The 14,002-nt window shown below is 51.7% G+C and overlaps 1 protein-coding gene across 8 annotated transcripts in view; it reads right to left on the bottom strand.

Moving 5' to 3' along the window:
- The window catches only part of NOS1 (nitric oxide synthase 1), a 174,486-nt gene that overhangs the window by 152,469 nt on the left and 8,015 nt on the right, over positions 1–14,002 (bottom strand). For 2 of the 8 annotated variants that reach the window (XM_053279393.1, XM_053279392.1), the window contains exon 1: positions 7,222–7,240. The exons of 1 other annotated variant lie outside the window; for it this stretch is intronic. The gene's annotated coding sequence lies outside the window, so the exon portion shown is untranslated. Of the gene's footprint in view, positions 1–7,221; positions 7,241–8,322; positions 8,422–10,764; positions 10,782–14,002 lie in introns of those variants that run through there. 5 more of the 8 variants (XM_053279395.1, XM_053279394.1, XM_053279385.1 and 2 more) reach the window with 4 other exon arrangements.

Below are 14,002 nucleotides of genomic sequence, written 5' to 3'. Positions count from 1 at the left end.
ATTGCCTAGTCAGATTATAGCGACAGCTGGTCTTGTGGCAGCCAGCATGACTTGTCCCCTTAGCTAAGCAGGGTCCACCCTGGTTGCATCTGAATGGGAGACTAGAAGTATGAGCACTGGGAGATCTTCCCCTCAGGGGATGGAGCTGCTCTGGGAAGAGAACAGAAGGTTCCACGTTCCCTCCCTGGCAGCATCTCCAAGATGGGGCTGAGAGAGACTCCTGCCTGCACCCTTGGAGAAGCCGCTGCCAGTCTGTGTAAACGATCCTGAGCTAGATGGACCAAGGGTCTGACTCACTATATGGCAGCTTCCTGTGTTTCTATGCAAGGTAGGAGTAGGGGTGAGTGACTGTGTGGGAGCCAGAAAGGATGCCTTTTCGGCCCCCCCCCCCCTATAAAATGCAAGAGACAGAATGTGGGTTGGCCTTGTCTGTCCTACCCAGCTCCCGGTTCCCACACAATCACTCAACCCTCCTTGATCTTTGCAAGCACACACCCACTGATTGGAAGCATGCCAGGCTCTTCTATCCTGGCTGGGCATCCCTTCAACCCTGTAAGGCCACGGGAACAGTCCTACAGTGTAGCATAAGTGGTTATCGTGCTGGACTTAGATCTGGAAGACCCAGATTCAAATCCCCACTCAAACACATCGCCCACTGGATCTGGTGTCACACAGAACGCTGGCTAAAGCCGGGCTCTGCATGACATCCCTGAGCCTCAAGAATGTGCACTTTCCCCTCCAGTCCCCGTATGAGCGTCTGCTTCCCATCTAGGTTTTAATAAGCCAAGATTCATGGGTTCAGACAACCTGACCAGCATCTTCTTCTAACCTACTTGCTTCAAATAAACTGAGATCCGTAACTTACTTCAAACCTTGGGTACAGATCTGGTGTTATCTAGAGGAAGTAAGATTAGTATAACCCAGGATTTGTATGTTCAGACCACACAACCAACCTCTGATTATTTTAACCTAGATGAGAAGTAGACACTTAACATGGGGATGGGAGGTTGGCATAACATTTCCAAGGATCAGGGGTGCTGCACGGAGCTCAGCTCTAACCAATGCAGTGTCCAAAAATTCTGCTTATGGCATTGAAAAAGCGGTAACACACCTGATTCCATCTCCCTTGGAATGGCCCCGAAGAGCAGAGAGCAAGATGGGACACATTTATTCAACCAGGCTTTTAATTAGATAGATCGTTTTTTAAAAAATTAACAATGGGTTTTAAATGTTTTAAATGATTTAATTGCTAATCGATTGGATGTCTTAAATTATTTTATTTGTAAACCGCCCAGAGACGCAAGTTTTGGGCGGTATAGAAATATTTTAAATAAATAAATAAGATAAGACTCCATGCCATTTTGTCTCCTGGCACCTGAGAAAGGTGATCAAAGCACCAGTATCGAAGGACTACCCTCAGCGAAGGGCCCCACAAATCAATAACACCATCAGGAGATCAGATTAGTGCTACCGTTTCAGAGTACCCAGCGAGTGAGTGTGCACACACCGCACCCCTCCCGAAATCCACAGAGGGTTTCTTTTGCCCTTCACCACTGGGCAGGAGAATTTCATTTGGACTTTATCTCTGGGGATCCATCAAGTGATAAGGTTTGCCTCTGTGAATCTCAAAGTGGAATATATTGATTTTGCTCTCCCACAAAGTGACAGGAGTTTGTAAAGGAGCAGCCAGAGAGTTTTTGGGGGCTGGTTCACCTGCTTCTCCAAAGTCAAACTGGCTCAGCAAATTTGCATTTCTCCGAGGGCAGCGGCGGGATTTATCGGCAGAGGGCTCCTTGAGAGAACTGGTGCAGAAGAACGCCACACTTTGCCATCACCTTTCGCACAATATGATCCTCTTGGCATTCGGTCAGAACATTGTCATCCTAACACAATGCTGCCGCCTTAATCAGGCTTGTTCCAATCAGCTTTGCACGTCATGGGGCTGAGTTCGGTGGAAAGACTCAAGAAAAGGGTCAGGAGCTGGCTACCTAAACCAGCCAGACCAGGCCCAATTACATGGTCTCCGTGCCGAAATCTTCTTACAAGTTGGCAGAGCAGAGAAAATCTGACCCAAGAGGAAAATCCGACTCGGACCAGTTTCCCACATGCGATGACCTGGTGTGCTTTTGAGCCTCTCTTCCAGTGTCGGTGTCTGTGCACAGAGGAAGCTGCCTTCTATAGAGTCCGACAACTGGCCCACCCAGCTTAGTATTGTCTACACTGACTGGCAGAGTCTCTCCAAGGTTTCAGGCAGGAGTCTGTCCCAGCCTTACCTGGAAATGCTGCCAGGGATTGAACCTGGGACCTTCTGCATGCAAAGCAGATGCTCTGACCCTTCGCTACGGGGCCCTGTCTCATACATCTTGGGCCAGACAGAAATGCAACTTTAAATGTGCTTGTATCCAGCTGCAAAAATTGATCAATGGCCAGGCAAGAAGGTAGATTTCCATTTGCATTTCAGTTCTCTTATTTCTCCCCTACAGAATTGCATAGAGTTGGGAAGGGAAGCTTACGAACAGAAGCTCCTTTCTCTCTTCTTCTTGCTTCTTGCAAAATTGGCTTCTTGCAAGATTGGGCTTCTTGCAAAATTGGGCTTCTTGCAAAATTGGCAAGGAGTGCGAGAGACACTCTTTGCAAAGCTTGCCAGGGTCAGATGGGTCCCGAAGACCTGCTCCGGCGGCATCTGGTCACCCTGCAGTGGCACAATAATCTGCCACTTGAGGTCAGAGCCTCCCCTTGCCTCATGAAAGGGCGACCCCTGCAGGATGGTCTCTCCGACACTCTGCACAAGCACAGCGCCTCTACCAAATCTGTCCTCTCTGGTCAGAGGTGAAGCCTGATAGGGCTGGTGACCTTCCTCAAATTCACATTACAGGCTGTGGGGGGTGGGGGAGTGACCCCTTGTCAATTTCACCAGCGCTTTAAAAAGGGAGGGGGGCAGGAAGACTGTGCATCTGGTGAAACTGACAAAGTTTCCCTACTCCAGACCAGTCACGCCTCTCCCGGATTCTTGAGAACCCCAGTGACACTGACCCACACGACAACAATTTTACTGAGTCTGACGGAGCCTTGGTCCATCTCGCTCAGTACTGTCTACCCAGACCGGCAGCGGCTTCTCCAAGGTTGCAGGCAGGAGTCTCTCTCCGCCCTCTCTTGGAGATGCTGCCAGGGAGTGAATGTGGAGCCTTCCGCATGCAAGCGGGCAACTGCCCTTCCACTGAGGTCTGGCCTCCAAAGGGAATATCTTGCAGCGCTCACAGGTCGCTCCCTATCCAAATGCAAACCAGAGCAGATCCTGCTTAGCAAATGTGACCATTCCTTTTCGCTACCATACAACCAGATTTCCTCCACTAATTGTGGTGGACTTTAAAAAACAACACTGCAACTGATAGGTCATTCTGTGGTGGAGGGAAGGAGGGAGAATACATTAAATGTAGTCAATTGTGATGAACATTCACCCGTATCCTTCAAGAATAAAATGAATGAGTTAATGTGCCTTTGTTATAGAAAATAGTACCTACTGTGGAAGTACCGTCCGACACCCAGAGAAAGGAAGCATCGATTCTGCATGAGCAGCACTCCCGATGGCTCTGACCAACTCAGCACCAGAAATTACATTTGGTGGGGGGTGAGGGTGAGATTTCAATGATTTCCCCTTCCTCTGTGCCACATGCAAATACATCCCTGGGGGCTGTGCAGTCCCCGGAGACAAAAATAAGTCCCTGAGGGTTGCACAGCCCTCAGGGACATATTTTCAAACGGCACAGGCCACTTCCAGGGGAAAGAGAGATCACTGAAATTCAACACACACACACACACACACACACACACAACCCAGTGCGAGCGCTGGTACTGTGGTGTGTGTTGGGGATTCTTTGAGAGTGCCTCTGCTTCTCATGTAGCACGAGCATTTCCTTGCTCTAAGCCACTGCCTGCTTGCAGCCCAAGTACTATGTAGGAGCCACTCCCTGACGCAGCATTTTTGACACAAAACAATTCCCCTTCCACGGAGAAGCACAAAGAGGTTCCCAGTCCTAACGGAGGAGTCTTGCCAAAGAAACTGGTTCTGCTCCATTTGTGTGCCTGAGGGTAGGCAGAGCTACTGGGGCTGTTAGACGCATTATTTCTGTACCAAATATTTACAGACCTGTCTTCCGGTTCAAGCTGGGCCTCCAGAGTGGCTCCCAACCACCACAAAACAAGAAATTGAAACAAGCAGCAGCCGAGGAACACACACACACACACACACACACACACACACACACAAACTACCAGGCAAGCACTGCCAAAAGCTGGGGCGAACAGAAATGTTTTTGTTGGTGCACAAACTGTAATAATATAGGTGCCCAACAGATATAGCAGAGGAAGGGTGAAGGTAAAGTGTGCCATTGAATCAGTATCGGCTCCTGGCACCCACAGAGCCCTGTGGTTGTCTTTGGTAGAATAGAGGAGAGGTTTCCCATTGCCATCTCCCGCACAGTAAGAGATGATGCCTTTCAGCATCTTCCTACATCGCTGCTGACCGATAGAGGTGTTTCCCGTAGTCTGGGAAACACACCAGCGGGGATTCAAACCGGCAACCTCTGGCTCCCTAGGCAAGTCATTTCCCCGCTGTGCCATTAGATGGCTCAAGATAGGGAATAGGATTAGGTAAGGAGTCATAGGAACATAGGGAGCTGCCTTATACTGAGTCAGACCACTGGTCCATCTAGCTCAGGATTGTCTACTACACAGACTGGCAGCGGCTTCTCCAAGGAGTCTCAGCCCTATCTTGGAGATGCTTCCAGGGAGGCATCTTGGAACCTTCTGCATGCAAGCCTGCAGATGCTCTTCCCAGGGTGGCCCTGCCCCCCAAGGGGAATGTCTTACGGTGCTCAGTCTCCCATTCAAATGCAAACCAGGGTGGACCCTGCTCAGCAAAGGGGGCAATTCCTGCTTGCTACCACAAGACCAGCTCTCCTCCCTCAAGCCATATGACAAGCCTCCAGGAACACCACCCTAGTCCACAGTTCCAGTCAAAACGGAACCAATATGGTTGGGAATGTGTTCTTTTTTCTTTCTTTTTTAAGTGCAGCCAACAGTTTCTGCAGGGAGGGAGATGCCAGCTAAATGGATTTAGGCATCCCTGGGTTAAGGGGAGGTTTGAAATGAGCATTTGCCTCTGTGTCCTCCCATCACCTCTCTCAGATTCTACTCCTACAGCAACTTCCCCTGCTGCTTTGTCAGAGAATTGCCTCTCCTCCTGACGTAAGTCACAGTCGTTCGCCCTTTCTAGATTTCCCGTTCTCTCTCCAACGCCCCCTGCTAGGCCGCTTTGGGGAGTTTAGTCTCACGAGCAAGAGCGGTCTCCGAAGCCCCCGGGGCTCTGTAGAAATGGGGCTATACGCAATGCACCCCTGCAGGGAAAATCTGAGCATTTTCAGTATCCAAGGGGGCGGCGGGTGGGGGGGGAGAGGCTGAGTAATTCTCCACCCTCTGGCTGGGCACATTGACACCATTCCTTCCAGTGGTGGGGAAGGAACAGCAGAGGGCAGCAGACCTATCTGTGACGTGCAAGTGTCCAGAACTCTGTTTTCCAGGAGAAGCACAGTGTGCCATCGAGTCGGTGTCGAGTCCTGGCGCCCACAGAGCCCTGTGGTTGTCTTTGGTAGAGTACGGGAGGAGTTGACCATTGCCTCCTCCCGCACAGTGTGAGATGATGCCTTTCAGCATCTTCCTATATTGCTGCTGCCCGATAGAGTACCAGTGGGGATTCAAACCAGCAACTTTCTGCTTGTTTAGTCAAGCTTTTCCCTGCTGTGCCACTTAAGGTGCCTTCCAGAGTCATACCCAAACCAGACCATACATGCATTTCTTTTCTTAATTGCACACGGTACAGGGCCTTCTCAGTGACTGCCCTAACTTTTGGAATGCCCTTCCCAGAGAGATGCATCCCTGCCTGACCCTCCAGTTTCCCATTACTGCCAGACTTGGCTTTTTACGCAAGACTTATAAGGTCTAAATGGTTAGTATTTGGCATCAACTGCCAAATACTATTAAATTTTTGTACTTCTGAATATTAACCCCACTACTAGGCTTAGGAACATAGGAAGCTGCCATCTACTGAGTCAGACCATTGGTCTATCTAGCTCAGTATCGTCTTCACAGACTGGCAGCGGCTTCTCCGAGGTTGCAGGCAGGAATCTCTCTCAGCCCGATCTTGGAGATGCTGCCAGGGAGGGAACTTGGAACCTTCTGCTCTTCCCAGAGTGGCCACATTATCCCCTAAGGGGAATAATCTTCCAGTTCTCACAGGTCTAGTCTCCCATTCATATGCAACCAGGTCAGACCCTGCTTAGCTAAGGGGACGAGTCATGCTTGCTACCACAAAACCAGCTCTCCTCTCCTCGGAAGAGACTCCTGCCTGAAACCTTGAAGAACTCCTGCCAGTCACTGATCTAGATGCACCAAGGATCTGACTCAGTGCAGCTTCCTATATACAGAGTCACATCCTTGATCCAGCTTGCCCAATATAATACTGTCCGCTCTGACTGACAGAGGCTCCCTAAAATCTCTGGTAGAGACTCTTCAGATCCGGGTAACCAGAGTCCAGCATAAATCCTGCACAAGCACAGCTGAGCCGGCTAGAGTGGCTGTCCAAATGATGCCTGTACCTGCCACACAGGTGTGCAAACTGACCCTCTTCTGCACACAGCATGAGCAGAGTTTAATCAGGGCCAGCCAGAGCTCACCTGGATGGAGCACTGCAGTCTCATCCTGCAGCCTGGCTCTGGAACCTGACAAGAGCACCTTTGCACATGTGCAGAGTGTCTTCCCTACAACCAGCCTACGCACAGCAATTTCTCAGGCATGGAAGAAGGGAAGCGTTTCTAAATGGAGCACTCTCGGTCTCAGGAATGGCCCTCGGAACATAGGAAGCTGCCATATGCTGAGTCAGACCATTGGTCTATGTTGCCTAGTATTGTCTACCCAGACAAGCAGCAGCTTCTCCAAGGTTGCAGGCAGGTCTCTCTCTCTTGGCCCTATCTTGGAGATGCTGCCAGGGAGGGAACTGGGAACCTAGATGCTCTTCCCAGAGTGGCCTCATCTCCTAAGGGGAATATCTTGCAGTGCTCACACTTCTAGTCTCCCATTCATATGCAACCAGGGCAGACCCTGCTTAGCTAAAGGGACAAGTCATGCCGTCCCCTTGCAAACCCACAGTTTAACACACAGACACACCTCACCTGTCCCCCACCACAGTGGAGTAGGGGAGCCAGCTTCAGCCCCAACATGTCTTCATTGCAGGCCAGAATTACCAGGCAGCAGGACCACCCGCTGCTATTTCAGCCTGCGGGGAGGGGAGGGGAGGGGGGGGGGGTCAGCGGCGGCTAGGTTGCTATGGAAAGCCAGGCAGGCAGTCAGCGTGCCCCCGCGGAGTGCTTCCTCTGCCCCTCCTCCTCCTCCTCCTCCAACTCCAGGTGGACGGCTACGATTTCTGGCAGAGGACAACAGAACCACCACTTTCGTGGACACGGCCAGGCCCAAGGCGGCCCACCGAGTCCAGCATCCTCCCCCCTCTCCGTGGCCCACCTAGACGCCTCTGGGGAGCCCACAGGCAAGAGCTGAAGGCTTGCAGAGCAGTGCACCTAGGTCACTGCGGAGCCTGGACCTCAAGGCCTTTGGAGCCCCCCCCCACCTGCAAGTTAAACATCATCCCCACGCACACATACACACCCCGGGACACGGACACACACACACACACAGAGTGTTCGGGACACGTGGGCTCCTGAAGGCACTCACAGCAACTGAACCCACAAGCACGCAAGAATATCCAACGGGGATAGAGGGATGCCAATATGCACCGGCAGAAACATTTCCACACGCAGTTTAACATATTCCCCCCCACCGCTCGCCCGCCCCACGTATTTCTTCCCCCCTCCCCCCCTCCGACTCTAAAGCACCCGGCGCGGGTCACAATCACACTCGGCCGCCTGGCACAATGCGGGGCTGCAGCGACCCCTCCACCCAGGGCAGGCTAAGGAGAATTGCGGGGGAGGGGGCGCCCAGGGGGTGTGGGGGCCCGGGACCTTGGCCCTGCCCGAAGTCCAGGGGTGGGACTTAGGCTCGCCGCCCTCTCTGCTGCTGCGGCGGGTTGGGTAGGGTTCAGGGGCCACCAGCGGCGCGCACGTGCGCTCCTTGGCGAGCCAGCCGGCCCGCGCGGCGAGCTGCTGGGAGCCGGCTGTTCCGGGCTGCCCGTCGAGAGGCAGCCGCCGGGGATGGAGGAGCCGCCGCGCTGAAGCCCGCTGCTGCCGCCCGCGCCTCCCTCGGAGGATCACTCACTCACTGTCGTTGCGCGCCGGCGCCCGTCGCAGGTCCCCGCCGCAGCCAGCCCCGCGGGCAGCGCGCGAGGAGCCTCGGAGCGCCCGCCCGCCCGCCCGCCCGGCTCCCCCGACGGCGGGGCCGGAGCCGCGGCTGCTGCCGCCCCGCGCCCCACAGCGGCGCCTCGCGGCTTGCCCTCGGCGGCCGGCCGGCCAGCCAGCCCCTCGGGGACCTCGGAGGAAGCCCTCCCCGCCCCCGCCGCCGCCGCCGCCGCCTCTCCCCCCGGCGCTGCGTGACCTTTCCGCCGGTGCGTTCATTGGCGGCCTTCGGGGGCCTGCCCTTCCCGCAGCCGCCGAGCAGCAGGCGGGAGTTCGGCCGGCGAAGCTGATCGTTTCCCCGGCTGGCGGGAGCAAGCCCGGAGGGCGTGCACGCTTTCCGGCGCAAAGCCCCCCGTCTTCGAAAGGGCTGTGGGGGTGGGAAGGCAGACGGCACTCTGGCCTGGCTGTGACGATTGCAACTATTTACTTCGGTGACAAATATTTATATTCCGCTTTTCAACCCAAGTTCTCAGAGCGGTTGACATAAACAAACAAACCTCAATATTAGACAAGAAACCTGAACAGAGGATAAAGCAGTCAACCTATCCGTATTTTTCACAAGAATGCAGTGCTTAGTAGGAGCTGGTGTGACCCACAGAAAATCCATGGGCCCAGATGTTCCTAGCATGGGAACACAAACCACGCAGAAAGCTACACCTGTTGCATTTCTGCCTGTCAGGCAAGAGCAAGAAGCCTTGATTACGGGAACCTCCCCCTCCAGGGGTGTAGCTATAATTGAGTGGAGGGGTTCAAAAAACCAGGGGCCCCAGCTCCTGAGAGCCCCTCAGCTCTTTATCTTCTACATTTGTCATTTGAGTATTGGGTTTTGAATGTTTTAAATCATTTTAATTGTACGCCACCCAGAGCCGCAAGTTTTGGGCGGTATAGAAATATTTCAAACAAAGAAACTCCCTCACTCCAAGGGACTGCCAGAGTGAGGGGAGCACATGGACCCCTTCTCCCCTAGCTACGCTCCTGACTCCCCCTACCCCATGGTACTTCTCGAGTCACCTGGAAAATCCAAGCTTGTCATGTTAAGCTAGTTCCAGTGGCAGGTAGTGCCAAGGGCCCCCAGTGACTTGAAGCTCCCCCATCGCGTGCATAAGACTGTAATGGGGAGAAATGGCGCAGGAACTTGATTCAGCGCCTCTCCTCCCTCTTTAGCTGCACACGCCACAGCTGTACTCTTGATCTCGCCCGTGCGGTAGGCTGGCGCTGGCATAATATCGCTCAACTGTATGGCAAGCCTTTTGTTCTGGAGATTATAGCAAAGGAATAAAGCCTCCATGCGGGACAAAGGTCTCCCGCTGCTAAGCGAGTGCAGAGGCAAAGTCACCCCGTCAAGTCCCAGGGATGAAATTCCAGAGCAGTGCACGCCTTGAAAGATTGCTCAATTGTACTCCGTGATGGCTATTAATGTATTGTGGATATTGATGTCTCCTCCTGAAAGCATCAAGACAACTTGTGTGCATGCAGGCAGGATAGCTCATTACTTCACTATGAACCGCAATGAATATGGAATATATAGATTTCCGAGTCCAAATCTGCACCTCCCTGACATGCCTTTCCACTTATTTATTTATTTGGCATATTTTATCTACCGCCCAAAACTCAAGATGTCTGAGCAGCTGACAATAAAAACAACGCAGATTAAAGCACACATTAAAACAATTTAAAAACAACGGGGAGTTCTATAAATCTAATTAATAGCCTGGATGACTAAATGGGTCTGAAGAGCCCTTTTAAAAGCTGTTGGAGATGGAGAGCTCATTTTATTCAGCAGGGAGAGCATTCCAGACAACAGAGAGAAGGCCCCGTCCCCGAATAGCCACCAGACGAGCTGGTGGCAACTGCAGATGCACCTCCCCTATGATCATTAGATCATAGCCGAGCAAAAACTGGTAGATTAGACACAATCATATCATTCGTCAAGTGAAAAAGCACTGGTCTGATATAAATCCTCAGGAGACTTGGCGTTTTTGCCTCCATTGCAAGGACTCCTAGTAAAGTAAAGAGTGCCCTTGAGTCGGTGTCGACTCGTGGCGAACACAGAGCCCTGTGGTTGCCTTTGGTAGAATACAGGAAGGGTTGACCATTGCCTCCTCCCACGTAGTCTGAGATGATGCCTTTCAGCATCTTCCTATATTGCTGCTGCCCGATACAGGTGTTTCTCATCATCTGGGGAACACACCAGCGGGGATTCGAACCGGCAACCTCTTTCTTGTGCCATTAGGTGGCTGCCAAAAAGGACTTCTACACTGTGCTTATTTGGTTCTTTACTAACTACATACAGATCCATCAGAGAGGGCCCATCCTCTTATGCTACGACTCCTAAGAGAAGATTAAGGGGAGATACGATACATACCCATCTTCAAATACCTGAAGGTCTGTCACAGAGGAGGAGGAGCGTTTTCCCTGCAGGCAAGATGAGATCCAGTGAGTTGAAACCACAGGGAAGCCGATTCAGGCTAAGCATTAGGAGGGTTTTCCAACTCTGAGAGCTGTTTTCCTATGGAACAGACTGCCTCATGCAGTGGTTCAACATTCTGCTGAGTTTTCAAACAGAGGCTGGCTAGGCTTTTGTCAGGGATACTGACAAACCTCCAGAGATGAAAGTTGGGTCAGTATACAAATATAATAGCCACCTAATGGTGCAGCGGGGAAGTAACTTGCCTAGGGAGCAAGAGGTTGCTGTTTTGAATCCCTGCTGGTATGTTTCCCGGACTATGGGAAATACCTATATCAAGCAGCAGCGACATAGGAAGATGCTGAAAGGCATCATCTCATACTGCACGGGAGGAGGTAGTGGCAAACCCTCCTGTATTCTACCGAAGACAACCACAGGGCTCTGTGGGCGCCAGGAGTCGACAACAACTCAACGGCACAACTTTATAAATATAATAAACAATAAATAAATGCAGCGGCAGATTCTTCAAGGTCCCTTCTCTCATTCTAAATTTGATGGGGAACTTCAGTACAAGCTTGTGGAAGTCCAGGACCTTATAATCTGCACAGCCCAAAGGGTGAGAAACATCTCTCTTATTTGTCTAGCAGTGGAAAGCTGAGCTTCTGAACCTGTGTTGTGAAGGCTTTCTAAGAAGACTTTCTGAATGTGTGTGGCACACACACAGGCCCTGCTTAATCTCAGGGCTCTCTGCCAGGAGCAAGATCCCAGCAAAGAAGCAAACAGGAGGAAATCTTTGCAGGAACCATGCCTTAAACAAATAGTCCAAATTCCTCTTCTTGAGCACTCACTTTAGAACTCTTGTTACAAATTATGCTAAAGATAACAAGGCCGACAAGGGCGGGGGGGGGAGAAGGGGGAGGAGATAGGAATCACTTAATTAAGATATCATCTTATAGAGACGGGACGGTTAAGGTGGACCTGGGTCTTATCGCTCAGAGAAAGTCTTCTAGATGGTGTGCTCGCAGAGGTGGTAGACTAGTGTTGGGGCTGAACCGCTTCAGACTCCAGGTTGGAATGAAATGTCCCCATGGGGAAATATTCCTGTAGATAGAAAACTAGTATATGAGGGAGGAGGAGGAGGCGGCAGAACTCTTCTACTTGACATGCTAGTTTTCTATATGCAGGGGATTGAAAAAAAGTGGAGATCGTTAAGCCATAGGAATCCTGACCTGCAGTGCAATATGATATCATTTTTAATTTTAGTCTTCTCCCAAGGAACCCATAGTTATTGTTTATGTTTATCCTCACAACGACCCTGTGAGGTAGGGTAGACTGAGAGATAAGTGACTGGCCCAGAGTCACTGGACCCTAGCAACAGCCACTGGAGGAATGATGTCCTGGGGCTGGATAGGGCCAGTTGCTCTCCCCCTGTTAAGTACAAGATAATCGCCGCTTTGAAAGGTGCCTCTTTGCTGAGCTAGCAGGTGCTACATCTGCTCTACCCACTTCTGAAGTAACTACAGTAGCAAGCCTGGTCCAGGGCTTTGCTTTCTTTTTCTTAATGGCCGTTGAACATGCAAAAGAAGGAGGGTTTCACGTGTTTGCTGCTGCTTCTTATTAATCTTTCAAGCATTAGCAGGCTCTCAACAGGAGTGATGAGAACTTCTCCTCCATCACACAGCTCCCACCTGATTTGGGTCCACCAGTTGCACATTTGAAGGGATTAAACCCGGAACCAGTTTCTGCATGAAAAGCAGCTGCTCTAGCACCAAGCTGAATTTCTGCAGAGGGGAAATTCCCTCTGAACTTCATGGAGCCTCCCAAGGGGAAAAAAAACACAGAGCAAATATTCTCAGGCCGTGTGTCTTCACATCCTCCCGAGTGCTTACTTAGAGCAGAGGGTTCAAAAAGCATCTTCCGGTCACCCCGTGCACATATCTGCTTGTCTTTCCGCTTGCCAGGCAGGAGGGGTTGCAAGGCCATGGGGTAGAACTGTGCAGCAACCCACAAGCAAGCAGCACTTTTCCTCACCCTGCTGCCTGGCTACTTTCGCTGGTGGCTTCTCATCTTCCTTGGGGTCAGCTGATCCCAACAGCCCTGACTCAGTCCTTGGAATCCCTTCCTCTGACGCTGATGGCCGGGACCTGATGCTTGCAGGTCTGTGTCTCATGATTGGCTCTGCTGTGCCAGCTGCCTGATCCTTGTCAAGGGACATTGGCCTGAATGCATCAGCTGCATAAGCGTCTCAGTTTCCCCTGACCCGTGCGGCATCCAGCAGCGTGACTGCCAATAACACAAGGCCAGGTTGTCCCAGTCCTCAGGCCTGACTCACCATTCCTGGCAAGTTGGGGGAGGGGGGGGAGAAGAGAAGGAGGGGGAAAACACATTTCAAAGTCTCTTCCCCCACCTCCCATAATCAATGGTAGCTGGGGGATGATGGGAGTTGTAGTTCAGCAAGGTCTGGCACGCCACAGGTTGGCAACCCCATATCTATTATATAAAGCTGTTTGGGCCCCACTCACTGAAAGGAAACTCCCGGACCAAACCGCGAAAGATAGAAACATGCTGTTTCGCAGGGGGAGGACAGGCCTTGCCCAGGCTACCAAAAAAAAATCCAAACCCTTGGGGAAATGCTTTCTCAGAAAATCTGGGGGGACTCACCCATTGGAAATAATGAGGAATGAGCTCTCAGAGCTGGAAAAGGTCTTGAGTCATAGCGAGAGAAGACATGTGCATACTTGCAGACTGCAAGCCCTATAAAAGGTAAAGTGTGCCGTCGGGTTGGTGTCGACTCGTGGCAAGCACAGAACCCTGTGGTTGCCTTTGGCAGAATCCAGGAGGGGTTGACCATTGCCTCCTCCCACGCAGTATGAGATGATGCCTTTCAGCATCTTCCTAGATCACTGCTGCCCGATAGAGGCGTTTCCCATAACCTGGGAAACATACCAATGGGTATTCGGACCAGCAACCTCTGTCTTGATAATCAAGTCATTTCCCTGCTGTGCCATTAGGTGGCTTATGCAAGCCCTATACTACTATTATAAATGTATTCATTCTCCCTCTGTGTGTCTCAGTTTCCCAATCTCCCTCTGTTGTCCTGAGCATCCATCATTTGGGACCCCCAGCTGTCTGAGCTTGATAGGCTCATGCTTAATCCCTCTAATGTGCTGGATAGTTCCTGAAAAGTGGGATAATC

Source organism: Hemicordylus capensis, chromosome 15 (genome assembly GCF_027244095.1).
Source record: "Hemicordylus capensis ecotype Gifberg chromosome 15, rHemCap1.1.pri, whole genome shotgun sequence".
Classification (NCBI taxonomy): Eukaryota; Metazoa; Chordata; class Lepidosauria; order Squamata; family Cordylidae; genus Hemicordylus; species Hemicordylus capensis.
This window is presented reverse-complemented; position numbering and strand designations above follow the sequence as displayed.